Source organism: Coenobita brevimanus, chromosome 57, assembly GCF_032717465.1.
Source record: "Coenobita brevimanus isolate Jiangsu-jjx chromosome 57, ASM3271746v2, whole genome shotgun sequence".
Lineage (NCBI taxonomy): Eukaryota > Metazoa > Arthropoda > Malacostraca > Decapoda > Coenobitidae > Coenobita > Coenobita brevimanus.
This window is the reverse complement of record NC_137010.1, coordinates 19,979,830-19,997,346: the sequence shown is the minus strand read 5'-3', so window position 1 is coordinate 19,997,346 and position 17,517 is coordinate 19,979,830. Positions and strand designations below refer to the sequence as shown.

The 17,517-nt window shown below is 40.9% G+C and overlaps 3 non-coding genes across 3 annotated transcripts; 1 reads left to right on the top strand and 2 right to left on the bottom strand.

Annotated features, from left to right (window-relative positions):
- Positions 1 to 1,070: 1,070 nt before the first annotated feature.
- TRNAG-GCC (transfer RNA glycine (anticodon GCC)) lies at positions 1,071 to 1,141 on the bottom strand. Its single transcript has one exon. It is a non-coding gene; the product is annotated as a tRNA-Gly (tRNA).
- A 6,290-nt stretch (positions 1,142 to 7,431) lies between these two features.
- On the bottom strand, positions 7,432 to 7,502 carry TRNAG-GCC (transfer RNA glycine (anticodon GCC)). The gene has a single exon. It is a non-coding gene; the product is annotated as a tRNA-Gly (tRNA).
- A 3,634-nt stretch (positions 7,503 to 11,136) lies between these two features.
- TRNAG-GCC (transfer RNA glycine (anticodon GCC)) lies at positions 11,137 to 11,207 on the top strand. The gene has a single exon. It is a non-coding gene; the product is annotated as a tRNA-Gly (tRNA).
- Positions 11,208 to 17,517: the final 6,310 nt, after the last annotated feature.

The following is a 17,517-nucleotide window of genomic DNA, read 5'->3' as shown; positions in this document are numbered from 1 at the left end:
CGAAATCAGGATTTTCTCGCAGTCTACCTCAGATACCAATATACAATTCTTGTGCACCCACTTATCACAAATACTCAACAATATGGAGTTAGTTACTTCCCATACCCTTGTGGCAAACCGCACATGACCGCTGTCCCTCTGCTTTGACAGTACCGCTACCAGCCCAAGATATCATCACTTTGTTTTATCCGCATTTACCTTCAAAGACTTGTTCCCCATTCCGTCTCTCCATTTCCTAAATCTTTCCTCCGGCAAGGGAAGAGTATTGAGGGATTTGAGAGGATGTGGGGGGGTGGAGGGAGTTGGTTGAATGGGAGAGAAGGTAGGTCCAATCTGAGATGTGAAGGTCAAATCTGAGGAAGAATCGTGAAACATAAATGAAATATCGTTTATAGCAGATGCCAGGCGTGAAATGGGAGGATAAGGAAAACTGGATGAATATGTTAACCCAGTCAGTCCGGCTATCTCTTTTTTTTTTGTAAATGTTTGCACCGAGACGATTTTATTTAGTGTAGGAGAGACTTCGAACTGAAGGGATTAAACAGACTAACTCATTAACTCTGTCTTTACTAGGAATCTCCTAAACCCATTATTATCATCCCAAAGCATGATAAATACTGAAATAGTATAATTTAAAAAAAAAATAATGTTGAAGAGGTTTAGTGTATGTTGGAAGCTTTAAATTTTTAAAAGGACGGTGGATTATGGGGTGGGGAAGAAATGGAATGTGGGGTGGGGAGGACGGGGAATGTGAGATGGGAGAGTTGGAATGTGGAATGAAGGATAATCAGAATTTGGAGTAAGAGAATTGGAATGAACGCTGTGAGAGGTGGAATGTGAGATGGGAAACAAGTGGAATGTGGCGTGGGGAGAGGTGGAATGATGGATAGGATCAAGGTGAAATGTGGGATGTGGAGAGATGGAATGCGGGATGAAGTGATGGTTGAATTTGGGCTGGAAAAGGTCACATAAGAGATAGGAGAGAGGTGGGAAACTGTTTACTGCATGTGGGATGGGATTATTAGGAGTGAGGACTAAATAGGATTGTATACCCATACTGTAGACCAAAATGCATCGGCCGGGAATCGAACCCGGGCCTCCCGCGTGGCAGGCGAGAATTCTACCACTGAACCACCGATGCTCGAAGTTTGGGGAGGAAAAGACACCAAATTATGGTTCTCGAAAATCCCTGAGTCATGCCTGGTGCCCTGCCGTTTTCTCCAGCGTTTTTTGTTTTGTTTCCCCTCAATGCAGAAAACGAATATTAGAGATTTTCAGCAATAACTTAAGTAAATTTTAGTTCTATTTGTGTTCTAGTAGTGGTAGTAATAATAATAATAATGATAATAAATAATAATAATAATATTCATGGTAATAATAATAATAATAATAATAATAATAATAATAATAATATTCATGGTAATAATAATAATAATGATAATAATAATAATAATTAAAACAGGTATAAGGGGGAGCACACCATCCACTCACTCGATGTAGTGCTGCTTTGGGTGTCTGTCCTTTCATCTTTTCCTTCCTTCCTGTCTTTCTTTCCTTCATTTTCCTCTTCCTTCTGCCAACGGGTGACTTTACACTCCCTCTTCTGTCTTTCATGCCTTCATTCTTTCCTCTTCCTTCTGCCTGTGGGTGACTCTACGCCGAGTGACAAGCCAAATGGTTTCCTGTACACAAGGAAACCATTTACCACGCTGGGTGGTAACCATATAACCAAATTATGGCGCCTGGTGGTTTAGTCGGTAATTAAAGCGCTCCAATCTGATTGAGCCTGTGTAGTAGGGTGGATCGTTTTTAGGGGGATTTTAACTTTTTTTTTTTTTTTTTTTTTTTCAGAAAAGTGAACATGGGGAGTGTTATTTCTTTGGGAATTGGCCTAAAAAGCACTCCTATGAAATTTCAAAAATATTGTTCATTATTTTCAGGTGCCCCAAATCATTAGTATTTTCATTTCATACCAAAATGTTGCATTTTCTTCATATTTTTACCTATACGTTCCAAATGGTTTTGTTAACTGCATGTGGGTAGAATACTTGTTTGCACATTGGTTCATAAACAATGCCTATGATATTTCAATGTGTTTGTCATTTTTTTTAGGGACCCCAAAATAGTTATGAGGGGAAATTTCACAAACAACTTTATTTAGTTTTTTTTTTTTTCTGTAATATGGTATATGATATACAACAGCCTTTTGCTTACTATAATTTCAAGTAATCATAAGACATTAAAGTTTGTTGCTGCTCCAATTCTAGCTCTTATTTGCAATTTAGCTGTCTTAGTAAATTTCAATTAATGAGAAATTAGAGTAACCCAGAACTCACCACGTGGAGGTAGCTGTTATGGAGTTCCACCCTAGCCCAACCCAACCACCCTACCTTATGAAGGCTATTTACTTCGGTATATACTGTTTTTTTGAGTCAAAATATGGCATGCGTTTGCGTGAAGTCAGTCGGGACCTGATCCAGCCATCTCTGCTCTCAGGGTCACAAACTGCCAAAGATGCCTCTGTCACAAGTTTAATGACTCTTTCAACTGCTTGGGTATGATTTGGGTATTTTGGGAATTTTTCATGTTCATAGAATTTTCCTGTCCTGATGTTGTCAGTAATGTCAGCATCTGAAAGGTGCATTGTCATGGGAGGTTCTGTTAGTCTGGTATTTTGCCAGTCAGTCATTTCTGTATAATCTTGACAGTGAAATTTGAGTGTTGGAATTATGAACTGCCGTACAACACCTTCTCGGACATCCTTTCAGGCTTTTAGGATACGCCGCCATCCAAGCTTACGCAATACCTCCTTCTCATCTTGAATCATTGCAAGCAACAGGTTCTCTGGGTGTGCAAAGTAAGCATTCCGCTATTGATGATAATATACCACTTTTTACAAGTTGTTGGGGCGCCTGAAGTATTTTATATTTAAGATCAATTTTCTTTTTAGGGCATATATACACCAAAAGGCACACAGTGTTTACTGTGTGCCTTTTAGTGTATGTACATATTACTCGTAATGTTTATTACGAGTAATATGTATAAGGCTTCTAAAAATATATATAATATACATCAAATACTAATTTCTGATTAAGATACTCTTGACTTGGGGCACCTGTTAATATTTTCTGATTGTCATAAGATTTTGTATACTTAATATTGGCATCATTACGCAAAATAATAGCATACCCCACTAAAGTTTCACATTTTATTTTTTTTGATCCACCCTACTGTGTAGGTTTATATCCAAGGGATGGTTGGGGCTTATTGCTCACGTAATGCCACTATGGGTTGTGTGAGGTTGGTCACTCATCTTAAATGTCAGGACGAACTTGCCTAGCCTGGGGCTCTAACGCTTCTCATGGAGCGGTATAGGATTGGATGATGGATGGATGGATAATTCATTCGTCATTCAATCCTACTTTGCCCCATGAGGAGCGTAGGAGCCCGGGGCTAGGCAAGTTGGTCCTGACATTTAAGATGAGTGACCAGCCTCACTCATCCCTGAGTGATATTACGTGAAAGATAAACCCCAACCATCCCTTGGATATAAACCTACACAGGCTCAATCCGATTGGAGCGCAGTAATTACCCACCAAACCACCAGGCGCCAAAATTTGGTTATATGGTTACCACCCAGCGTAGTAAATGTTTTTTTGGCTTGTCAGTCAGTGTAGAGTCACCCACAGGCAGAAGGAAGAGGAATGAAGGCATGAAAGACAGAAGAGGGAATGTAAAGTCACCTGTAGACAGAAGGACGAGGAAAGGATGAAGGAAAGAAAGACAGAAGATGGAAGGAAAGAAGGATGGAGGAGAGGAAAGGGCAGACACCCGAGAACAGCACTACATCGAGTGAGTGGATGGTGATTTTCAGGCAGTGACAATGACAGCTTTTCTCAGGGAGGGGGAGGGAGTGACTGGAAGACGATGGTTGTGAAGGAAAATGAGGGAGGTGAGGGGGGCGTATGAACTGCCACGTGATGGTAAGGATATTTGAGGGAGAATGAAAGAGAGGGACGTGAAGGATAGTGAAGAGAAGGGTGTGACAAAGGTAGGGAGGGGTGTAGAAAGATGTAAAGGGGGTAGCAAGGAGAGGTGTATGAGAGGGAGGGGAGGGATGTGGAAGGATGTGAAGGGGAGAGGGGTGTGAAGAGATGTAAGGGAGGAAGGAAGCGGGGAGTATCGGTGGGGGAGGGTGGGGGTGCAGAAGAAAGTGAGGAGGTTTTGATGAATAAGTGAGTGGAGGATGTTAGGCGAAGGACGAATTTGAGAGAGAGAGAGAGAGAGAGAGAATGTGGGGATATGATATCAGAACCTCCCCAACCCCCACGATAAGCGTGAGAACACGATTAGAAATTTACTAATTTATGACTCTGTGCTATTCTCAAGTATTAGGGTTTTGGTGAGGAAGTATGAGTTCATGTTTAAGTAGCGATCCTTCAGAAATACCGCCAGATTATTTTATTCTACTTAAAATAAAGTAAATAACGGTATAAAATAATCCGGCCCCAGGAGGGTTAAGGAAAATAAGTTCTGTAACTGAACTTAATAGTTTGGTTTGGTCTCCCCGCTGAACCCCTAAGGCATTCATGTTTGCATCTCTCCCGTTTCACCAAAAAGAATTGACCGGGTCATCAGCAAACCTTCATATTTAATGTGGAGTCTCTCACAGTTCTGTTACTTGTTTGTCATTGCAACTCATTTTCCAGAAAATGTTTTGAAGCCGACAGTGATCGAATAATGTTGAGATTGTGCATAGTAATCTGTGTTTAGGATTCAGTGAGGTGGGAAAGAACCAGACACATGACTAGCAGTCATAAGAGAACCTTGAAACTTTGCTTAGTATATTTATCAACACGGTTATTCATTTATTATTTAAATTAAGCATTCGAAAATCTTGACTCCACCTCAGAGACAAGCCATCCATACATTTTCTATTTCTTTTTATATGCGTTTCCGTAACGCTTTTGTGACAGCCATTTCATGAACTGTCAAATTGAAGAAGGCTTATAATCGTTGTCATATCCATCTCCATACAGACTATATCCATCCTCACCTATCCTTCGTCAGTCGTTATGCTGCATCAGCATCTGTACCTCGTATTCGCACACACCAGCCACGTTCTTTGTCGTCCGTGCCTCATTTCACCATATAACATTTTCACCACCCTATTCATAGCCACTATTTCTGTATAACCATGCCGTCTTAGCACACTTCCTTCTATTCCAGGTTCAGTAGACTTCCATGGTTTACATTTTTCACGAATTTAAAGTTTTCATCATATCTGGTTTATGTAAAGCCATGTCCCATTTTCATTCTTCTCGCACTTCACTTTTCAAATTCATGCTATACGCGTCTCACACCATGCTTTAACATGGGCACACACAAAGCTTATTATAGTCCTCTTAGAGTTTTCACTCTGTCGTCTTTTTTTATAGCAAGACCTTAGCACAGGCCGCTTCTAATGCTTCAGCCAGTCTGCACACCAATTGTTTTAAACCGTAACCCCTCTATTCTCACTGCACAAAGGTTCTTAGCCTTTTGCACATTCAAATCAGTCCCTTCACCAGCACATCACAGTGACATCCACAAAAGTCTGAACCAGTCCACAAAACTCCCAGTCATAATCTGCGAACAGCACAGCATCATGATCTACACAAAATTGAGATATTTACTCACATACCATTCACCACCAGCTTAAATCCCGTTTCTATAGCTCGTTTCTTTTGACCTCTCTTAACTCCATTCATATTTACTTACTGAACAGCCACGAGCACTCCACACACTCACTGTTAAGGTTATGAATCACCCACCCAAGCATCTGTTTACACATGCTTCAGTAACACACTTAAAACTATCGCGTTCAGCAGAAGTTACTTAACAGTATGTATTTAGGTAACCTCTTCCAGAATTTCTCCTGTTCACCGTGTAAGACTTTTTTTTTTTTTTTCCCAAATACAATAATTAATCCTTTCATTAATTCCATTAACCCTATCAATCCAGTGGCATTTTATAGTGATAATTAATTCTTGCTGTTTCCTGCTTTTATTCAGTTTAGAAGAAACCTTAAATTAGAGGCGATGAATTCAGCACCCATTAACCATTTTGCTTCTAGGGGACTTCGTAAGTTAAATAAAATCGAATGGAAGTAGAAAGAATTATACGTTACTGGACTGAAGGGCTTGACACCGTATATTTCTTATTACATGCATCCTTCGTGACCGTCTAGCTTACTACTCTTATCTGATCCACATCCCTGGACAGTTCAGAGACCACTTTTTCATTACATGCTAGGCATTATAATGTCTGCCTTACCTTTTCTGCCATTAGCCTTATACTCATAGAATTTCCTACAGCACGCGGAAGACGTTTCCACGAAAATGTTGGTCTCACTTCGGTCACCATTGATTATGTACAAAGATATAATCAGTCATTAGACCTTATTCTGCTGATGTTCTGAAATCAAGCGCGAGTGCTTACTGCCACAACCATTCATCCATTTCCTTTCCTCTGGTCTTGATGTGGCACAGTGCCTTTTAAATCATACCTTTCTTTCCGTAAACCCTTACTACCCCATTTTATTCTTGACATTATTATCTCACACTTTTAGCGTTCCTCACTGCCATGCGAGCCTGGGATGGGATTCTCAAAGGTGTTTACGTTGGGTTCACAGTCGTATCTCAGATTTGTTTTTGCATGATGGTTAGTGGCATTAGAATCTTTTCGTCTTTCATTTTGTCAAAAACATTTCCTCGTTACGAGGGAAGACTGTCGTAGCTATAATGTGTTTGGGATGGAAGGATAAAGAAAATCTTGGTTGTTTACTCTGCCTTGAGGAGGTACTGGACATGGAAGAGCCTCTTGTCAGCTTTCTTTAGACAGCCGTAGCTAAGGAGCAGGGATTAGTGGCTCAGTGTAGTATTCTTACTCCTTTCCTCAGTTGAGCCTGAGGATCACCAAGAAACATCCCACATATATAAAATGGTTCGCTTCATCATGAACCGGATATTATCATTCATTTTCGTCAGCCATTGTCGTTGTCTCCATCCCATTTTCATATTAATTACCCTTCACTTTGTGTGTGTGTGTGTGTGTGTGTGTGTGTGTGTGAAATCACACTGCATCCTTAGTGGTTCCACTTTGTGTCATGATATCAGAGCTGTGAACTGTTAAGCTGTTAGATTTATACACCCGTTTGGAAAAGTTGTTTTATCATGGAGACAAAACAGTTTTGCCCCCACTTAGACCCCACCTCAGTCGGGCCGAAATTCTTTTATATCAAGTCGAAACTAGCATCGGCCCCAAGCGATATTAACAGGTGTGTGTTTATAATATTTCCACGTCGTTTGTGGGTGGGGTGACGGCAGCAAAGCAGCCTGTCGTCTAGTAAGGGTGGAAGGTCTATCATCTGCTGCACAGTTGGTCAAAATATGCATCGGCCGGGAATCGAACCCGGGCCTCCCGCGTGGCAGGCGAGAATTCTACCACTGAACCACCGATGCGGCCCTGATTGTGGGAAAAGTGCAATATTATTGTTCGCAGAAACTCCTGAGTCATGTTTGATTTTCCTTTCACTTTCATCCTCTTGCAAGTTACTCTTCAAAACAAAGAAAACGAGTGCATCACATGTGTAAGGAGTAACTTTAGTAAAATTATTTCGTTATTCCCTTCCAGAGATGTAGCGTGAATTGTAAAAAATTGTATGACAGTAACCAAGGTAAAGAGAATATAAGGTTTCACACCGGGGGGGCGGGGAGCAAAAACGTGTCTTGGTCTGCGCATGACGTCACAGATAATCCAGACTGAGGGTCTCGGGTGGTCAGGCAGACCACTCACCTACCTGCCCTGTGATATGAGCTTCCCCGACCTATGTGGATTACTTTTATTTGCAACCTAAACTGCATGCAGAGCAATGAAAAGGTTAATGCTATGTTTTTGAGATATAAAATATGTCTTCAAGAAGAACTACCCGTTTTCAGAGAATATAGGAATGTCGTATACGGGGTCATACAGACACAGATCCAACGTCACAGGTGCCTGTAAGCTAGCTGATTATGGGAAAAACAACTGTAAATATTGACAGAGATCACTGGTTGAGAGCATAACACCAAACACTTACCAAATGATCCGGAAATCGCCAGTTTACATTGGTATATCATTACATTAGTTTTTCACACTCCCATTCTCTCTTTCTATTATCCTTGACATGAGCCGGGGACGGTGAACCTACCTCTCATATTCTCTTTACCTTGACAGTAACAAGAACGAAATATATACACATTAGTGATGAAGAGGTTACGGTAAAACAGTAATTCATTATGCCTATGTATTTGATTTTAAGTGTGGTACTATTGACGGAAATTATATCCGTCAGGTGCCTGCAGTAAAGGCGACGGTACTACTATACTACTACTACCTCTAGTAATAATAATAATTTTAATAATAATAGTGAACGGAGCTGCGACTGTGACAATTTTTCGTAGAAGGGAAAAGGAAGGGAGGGATAGGAGGGAGGGGGGAGAAAAGGAAAAGGCAAAGGAAGGGGCTGGGAGAGGGAGGAGGACAACCAAGATTAATTGAAAATGAAAAAAAGTGGTGGCAGGGAGATAATAGAAGAGGGAAGGAAGGGGGTAAGAGAAGCGAAAAAGGAGGAGAGAGATGGAAGAGGAGAGGAATGTGTGTGAACCGAAGGCGAAGTGGGAAGCAGGTGAAAGGGAGGAAAAAGAGAGAAAAGAATGAGGGAAGCGAGATGGGAAGGTGTGAGGGAAGAGAGATGGGAAGGTGTGAGGGAAGAGAGAAGGGAGTGAACAGGGAATGGGGGGGAAGGGGAGAGTGAGGCCATTCAGATCTATTTAGACCCCTTTAGGTCAGTTAACCACTTCACCCTGAGAACGTCATTTTTACATTGACTCCCTGGACTTCTTTTGAGGGCGCCTGCCGCCTTAATGTGGAGGAGAATTATTACATGCTGTACACTATTCCTCCAGTTCGAAAAATTCCTTTAAAGATGTATAAGATAGTTTGGAGGTAGCAAGAATGAAGTAAAAAAAAAAAAAAAAAACACTTCATCTGAGTGAGGTGGTAAGCCCAGTTACCAGAGTTCAGGTTCATTTAACCCTGTGAATCCGGTGACGTTTTCTTTTGTTACTTTTTGCAACCACCAGACGATTTTATGCCATTTTTTGGGCAGACCTCGAGTAGTGAGGGGGTGTATGATTTTACTCCTTTCACCCTAATTTGGGCCAGATTTCCATCGTTTTGCAGCTTATTTCACGTTTCTAAATGGCTGGGAAAAAATACTATGGTTCAACATCCTTTCCATAGCTCATCTCCGTGGCTACCATCATATTCTTATGTTACTGTACTGTCATAACTCGGCATTCAAGATGGAGAGATGGCAGTTTTAGGCCAAGTTAGAGTTACAAGACTATAGTTAACCTCTTCAGTTCTAAAAGTCTCTCCAGAGCTTACTTTATTCGTCTGGAGATGACAAAAAGGAAATAGAAATTATTGTTTTCCTGTCAGTTTCATTACGGCCAGTTCATTAGGCTATTTCATCACTTCAGGCCAATGCTGTATTTTTAGTGATATGTTACCTCCTGACGGTTTCATTTTGATCTGGAGAAACTTTCCCATTGGAGATGTTACATACTGTATATAGCTTTCATTATCCCTTTCACTACTGCGGATCCTTCCTAGAGTGAAATGAGTTAAAGGCCATTCAGCTTCATCCAGGCCCAGTCAGATCGATTTAGGTCAGATTAGTCCATTCAGATTCAGTTAGGCTTCTTAGTCAGTTAGGTCCATCAGGTCTGGGTTGATCCATCCAAGTCCAGTTAGGTCCTCAAGGCCTCTTTATGTCCATTCAAGTCCACACAGTTTCATAAGTAGGTCATCTGATGTGCGCAGGCCTCTCATAGTCCGTTTGGTCCACTCGAATTTAATAACATCGGTTTAGGGTCATTCAGATCAGTTCAGATGCTGGATCCTTTTAACAAATCCGCCAGAAGCAGATGAAGAAGAATAACGCTGGCCACTCACTGACCTGCTGGCTATCTCCGCAGGTGAAATACATAATTGGACTCAAGGGATTATGGTATGATATACGAAATAAACCTAAAAGGAAGAGATGCTGCACAACCTTCTATGCCTTGTAGAATATGTCCGCTAGCCAGTTCGTTTTAGGTCCTTTGAAGTCAGCTGAGGTCCACTTACATCATCTTGAGTCCATTCAGGGAGTTCACGTCCCGTCACATCCATTGTGATCAGCTATGAAATATTTTACAAATTCGATATGTATTTGAGTCACGCGATAAAGTTCAAAATTTGTGCAGTGTGCTAAGATTCTTACATGTCAGAGCGTAGTGAACTATATTTTATGCAACAAAATACTAAATAGCACAACAGATTGTCGACAGCTAACAAGAAGGTATGCCATGTACTCCATGGGAAACTATGTACTGTAGTATTTAGCGACTTTCTCTGTTATGCTGTAATAGTTATATGATGTTTTAACAGTCACTGAAGTCTGACACATAGAGTACCGTAATTACTTTGATGGTAGGCTGCTCATCATAACAGAATTTAAGTCAGTATTCTGATATTAATTATGTGAAAGAATAATGTTTTTTTGCTAGCTTAATAAGGCATGGGGATGGGGAAGCGTGTGAATATTTTGACAGAAGTGTGGAATTACCTGAAAAATGTTGGAGACCTCTGCCGTGGATTAATTCAGGTCTTGCTCGTGTAGTCGTGTGCCAGGAATCAGCAGTATAGATATAATGGTTTTTGAGATACCATCCACAAAATTAAAGTAATCCAGGTTGTCCCCCATAGTAATTTACCTTTGCAAATGAGGTGAGCCTCATGTATGGATAAAATCAGGCTCCAGTGCCGTGTGGAAAATGGCTGTTTTAGTAATTCAGTGGTTAGTTATAAATGAACTTACGCGGTGACTCTGTGGGAAATGATGATGATGGTGAATTGAATATCCGGAGGGGAGGGGTCCAGAAACTTAAGAGAAGTGGGCAGATAAGAGGACCGTACTCATTCTAAAAGAAGTACGGCAGACGATAGAAAACGAGACATGACTTGCGACTCAAGGAGCCTAGAAAGTATTCTTGGAAATTATTATTAGCATCGGTGGTTCAGTGGTAGAATTCTCGCCTGCCACGCGGGAGGCCCGGGTTCGATTCCCGGCCGATGCATATTTTGAACCGGAGCGAGTGTACTAACCTTCATTCGACCTCCAATTCAGTAATCTCATCCCAGTTGCAGTTTATCATTTTATTCTGCTTCTTTCCCATCCCCGTTTCGACCCTTTCTCTCGAACATTCAGCTGTCATTCCACCACAGATCCCACCTCTCATATCCCACATTCGACCACTCTTGCAATTGCCAGCAATCCCATCTCCTTCCAGATTCCAATGAACCCACCCGACATTCGTCCATCCTAGTTGCGTTGCGTCTTGTATTTCGACTGCCTTCCCATCGTATGTATTATCTCAGTTCCATCCCAGATTCGATCTTCCACATAATCCGTTGTGTACATAAGTTGTGTATTTATTCATGCTACCGCGTGTCTGTTTGTTTCTGCTAGGCCACCGGGTGTGCTTATTCATGCTATCGTATATATTCGTGCTACCGCGTGTCTATTTACTAATGCTAGGCTACCGCGTGTATTTGTTCATGCTATCGTATGTATTCATGCTTCCGGGTGTATTTATTCATGCCATGGTATATATTCATGCAACCGCTTGTATTTATTCATGATATCGTATTCATGCTACCGCATGAATTTATTCATGCTGTATATATTCGTGCTGCCGCGTGTATTTATTCATGCTATCGTATATATTCATATTACTGCGTGCATTTATCCATGCTATCGTATATAGCCTACTCATGCTGCCGCGTGTAGTTATTCATGCTATCGTATATATTCATGCTACTGCGTGTATTTATTCATGCTGTCGCAGACTATATTTTTCAGCTGAGAGAAGACAGCTGAAGAGTTAGAAAAAGAAATCGAGTTCACCCCTTCACTACGAGATCGTTCCCTAACCAGAATAAAATGTCTAGTGCTTGCTAGATTGTAAAGTTTTAATCAAGATGGGGAGCAAAAGGTGGGGGAGTACACGAGGAAGGGCAGCCTAGTATGGCGATGAGAAAATAGAGAAGGAAGACCCAGAAATAGGTGGAAGGATCAGATAGAGGTAGACATGAGGGAGGGCAGGTTGGAGTGGTGGCAGTGGATGGGTGAATGAGGACGGGAAGATTGAAAACGAGGCAGAAAATTAATGAAGTAGTGGGGTACAGTTGCGGATGAAAAATATGGAGGCATGTCATTGCCGTAAATAACGAGATAGCCAACAATGACCAGAAACCTAATAATGCCATCCGTGGATTTTAGCAAACTTTTCAGAATGCGGTGCCGGAGTTTCATAATTGTACCACAAAAATTTGTTCTGTTTTGCTTAATTGGTACTTAAGGGAGAATGGTAGGGAAGGCGGGAGAGAATGTTGCAACTATGGCATGAAGACGTTTTTAGGAGGCCTGCCACCCCCTATTCCGTATCAGTTTATTTATGCACATGGCACGTTAATATTCACTTTCTTTTTCGTTTGTGTTAAATATTAGTAGAATATAAATGACAAGCAAGAGAAGAAGGTGCATGTGCAAAATACATCCAAGGGTGAGGCGTTACCAAGTCTCCTTTGCTAACGAGAACGCGACCTTGTGTCCCCTGGATAATTTAAGTCACGGTCACCCCAGATGATGATGGATTAGGTGTAAGGCAGTAGTTATGCAGATAATAACTCCTTCATTACCGTGACGTATTTTCCCCTTTAGTCAGGTCAGCATGAGACGAATCTAGGAAGGGTATCTCTCAGTGAAATGGATAAAGAAGGTTCTTGCCTGTTAATATCGAAAAATCTGTCCTAGGCTGAATAAAGGCATGTAAAAGTAGCACGAATTATTAAAACTACGTTACTGCACTATAAAGGACGGATCTATTAGTCTATCTTCCCTGACGCCGCATTCTGTGTGAATAATGATCGTGACAATATAATCATGTATCACTGTCCCTACTCAGGATCTACCCCCTCCTCCCACGATACACCAATCATCATCAAATCAGTTATTCTTGTTCGCTCGCTTTTTTCATATTTGTCCTTCCACCTTACCCATAATGGTATGACAGCGACTTAAATACTTTGCATTTCATTTCGGGTAACACCTGACAACTATATTATGTTCATAAATCACCAAAAATGTCAGGAATTCTGACAGTTAATGTTCTGGCCGAGAGTGAAGTATTTTGTATAGTTAAGCTTTCGACGGACGATTTCATTCGCCTCAGAAACTCGCAGGACCTTAAGTGCTAATACACCATTCCTCAATTACTCCATTACCTTGCCCTTCCTCAACGTTCGTGAGCTACGTCTCCTCCCGGCATGAGAGAGAGAGAGAGAGAGAGAGAGAGAGAGAGAGAGACTACCGGCACCTTATCTAAGCAGGAAAATGCAGCTTACTAGTAATTTATGAAGAATAAACCCCCCTGTCAATATTTAATAGTAAAAATGCTTTTTCTTGTAGATAATTATCATAAATTAATTCTTTTTCTTCCAGATATACTGGCGAAGAACGATTTGGACATCGTTAATTAAGGACACGTGAAGTGGACTGCGCAGCAAAATATTCTTATTTTAAATAACACGCACAAGTTGCGTTTAAAGTTGTGTCTGAGCAGAGTTGAAGGTTTTGAAGCTAACTTGAATATCTTTTGTTGTTGTACTGTTGAAAATTGAAACCTGAGAACACCAAATAAAAATCTGAGCAGCAGAAAACTGCTGAAACAAAGTTTTAAAAAAGTGGTAGCTTCCCTTGGCCACCATGAAGGAGACGCTGTTGGGGTGCGAGGAGAAGGAGGAGGAGAGGAGGAAGGCTGAAACGGTGATCACCCCTCTGGCGTACAAGCCCATCGCAAGTGGCAGGAATCTGGACAAGGACGCCGAGAAGAACGGTGCAGCCTCGTCCGATGGGGAGAAGAAGGAAAAGGAGAAAGAGGGTGAGTCGTTTTGTTTTGTTTTTAGTGTTTATATTTTTGCTATTGTTAACAGGCTTTCGGTTCCATAAGTGGTATGCTTTTGATCAACGGTTCCATAAGTGGTATGCTTTTGATCAACGGTTCCATAAGTGGTATGCTTTTGATCAACGGTTCCATAAGTGGTATGCTTTTGATCAACTTGTTGTATTGTATGACCTACTGTTGTCTGGTCGTTAATGCTGCCATTGCCACATTGGTGATCAGGAGCATCAATTGCAACGTCATGTGAAACAATTTTGAAAATGCGTTTCATTTTTCTAGGAGGAAAACCTCGAAAAACAAGTCTTTGAAGGTAGTAGTCAGTTTGCACCTTCTAGCAGTTATGTAATTTTTGACGTAATATCCATAACTGTTGATCCTTTGAGGAATATCGAGAGGCTTTAGTTAGAATGAAAAAGTGCGACGTAACGTTCGAATGGGTTATTAACTGAGCTGTAATTATGAATCGGTGTTCAACAGAAAGCCAGTTATGAATCAGGTTGATGAAAGATATAATTAGGCATACCTATTGTGATTTCATGGCTAAAACTACAGTTAAGTTTGCATATCTGCGAGAATATGAAGATTTTGTACTTACTCTTAATTTTGTATTTATTTATCATTTTTGCTGAGATTGCATACCTGCATACCTGCAGGGATATGTAGGTATTTCAGATACATTCATACATACCTAACGACCTTTCATAAAAACATACTTAGGCATGTGTAATGTTTACAAAAGACAGGAAGAGTTTATATTACGTCTATATATATATATATATATATATATATATATATATATATATATATATATATATATATATACACACAATAGATTGTAAGGTTAACCATATAATAAAGGGTAATATGATGGTACAAAATGATGAAAGATGTAGAAAGTGAGTGGATTGATTGAATAATAATGTGATTTTATAAACAGAGAAAATGGTTGTATCTAAGGTATGAGATGGTAAAGATAGGAATGATAACATGTAAACACCCACATAAAGGATTACATTTATATTAACGAGACGATTCATATCCTTCATCTTTAAGAAGCCAGACAGTTTTATTCAGGTCAGTAGAGAGGACTCGAGCTGACGGGGTTAGTACAAGCTAACAGGATGTATAAGTATGACTGTTGGGTGAGTGTGGTATAAGTGGTTTGGGTGATGTGGGGGATAAGATAAGTACCGTGGGCAGCTCACGCTCTACGTACCTTACATAACTTTCATTGTACAGTGTCTTTGTACTTTTCATTTGCCCATAGTTTTTACATTCATCTTCGTTTGAGTGTATGTGTGTGTGTGTGTGTGTGTGTGAGAGAGAGAGAGAGAGAGACCAGGCGACGAAACAAAGGTCATTAGAGAGAGAGAGAGAGAGAGAGAGAGAGAGAGCTGGCGGGGTTATAAAGGTCACTACAGAGAGGGAGAGACAACGTAGCAACATAAGGGAAACTAGACCCATATAAACGCAACAGTGCAGCAAATAATTACTTTGCATGTATAGAGCGTCTCTGGGGCCTAAATCCTTCATGAGCACGTCAACTAGAAGCCCCCCCCCCCCTTTTTTTTTTAGTTGATTCACAGGGGCCCGAATGTTGATATGGTCTCCATTAATCCCCTCATGGTGGGGTCCTTGCTATCAGAGTTAGGGTAACAGACGATTGATTCAGTTGGGGTGAGTTTTAGGAGCCTGAATGTCAATATTTCTCATCCTCTTTTGATCGCGTTTATTTTATTATTTTATTTTTTTTTGGGGGGTGGGGCTTACACCAGACGGTTTTATTCAGTAGGTGAGATACAGGTAGGCTGTGGCGACCATCTTCCACTCACTTCATGTAGTGCTGCCTACATTTATCGTTCTTTTTCTGTGTCTGCGTTCCTCCCATCATGTATCGCTGGTCTTTCCTGTCACTTTTTATTGCTGTTCTTTCCCTTTCAGGTAGCTTTACACTGGATGACAAGCCTAATGGTTTCCTGTAAGCCTGGAAACTATTTACAGCGCTGGGTGGTAACCATATAACCAACCCATACGTGTTCCGTATGTGTTAGCACAGGTTGGCGGAGGCTTGGTGCCCCTCCCTGTAAAACTAACTGAAACAGGCGACCACCCCTAATGGGATTGTCATGTCTGGTTATAGATAGATAAAAGAGACACAGGAGCCTAAGAGCGCTACTTTCTGTGGACTTCCAAGGCTCCCTCGCACCTCATTTTTTGCGGTACATTTTCCGCATCACGCCTTTAACCTCTTCAGTATGATGACTGTTTTTTTTTTTTCCCCACCATTAGAAGATACTTTTCGACCTGGTGTAGTTAGCTGCAACCTTCATTAACCCATTCAGTACGAGAGGTTTTTCTCTGAAAAAAATTGCTGGAGTTTGCAGAAGTATACATGAATCCGTGTTCTTGTTCATTCTTGCTGCTTCCAATATATTTTATTCAACTTAGTAAAGGCCCTTCGTATTAGATGGCGTCAAGAAGGCTCCATCTAATCCTTTAAGTCTAACGTTTCGTAAGCTGAATGAAAGTGTCTCAGGGCAGCAGGAATGAGAAATCTGTCATCAGATTGAAGAGATAGAAAAAATAGTCACCTTATTGAAGGAAGTTAATATTTTTCTTGTAAAGTATGTTATTAATGTGGTAATTCTTTGGCAATGGTGACGTCTTCAGTAATTCCTGCTACCTTTAGACAGTATTATGCAGCTTACAAGCGACATTTCGTGGTGGAAGTATTAACTTTAATCTTCATCATCCCTTTCATTACCCTATGGCTCTCTTGGGCTGAGTAAATCATCTGGTAACAGTAGCAGTGAACAACAGAAATGACGTCCACGGGAAAGGTTAATAGCATCTTGTATACCGTGTGTGGAATATCGACAAAGGTAACAAGTACCAAAAAGAGTGGAGGGTATTAGCGTGCTGTATGGGGAAAAATGTAAGGAGATAGTGCTAGGGAGCTTGCTGATCTGACAATAATACTAAATAACTAACCATATATTAATAATAAACTAGACAGCACGCAAAGAGCGCATACTTCCGCCAATGCCGTTGCCATTAAAAAGGGTCTGGGTCCGGATCCGTGGATATAGGGTCCGGATCCTCCCCATTATTATTATTTTTTTATTCCATGGCCCACCTTTCCTCAAAATTCCATTGAACTTCATTGAGAACTTTTGGAGATATTGTGCGGGATAATCCGGATCCGGATCCGCCCCCAAATTTAATAATTTCTTCTTTGGCCCATGGCTCACCCTTCCACAAAATTTCATCAAAATCCGTCCATAACTTTTTGAGTAAAGTTGCAAACAGACAAACAAGCAAACCAACGCTGGCAAAAGCATAACCTCCTTGGCGGAGGTAATACAATCGATTAAAATAAACAAGAAGCGGTGCCATGGCACAGCAAACCCGTCCCCGACTGTCA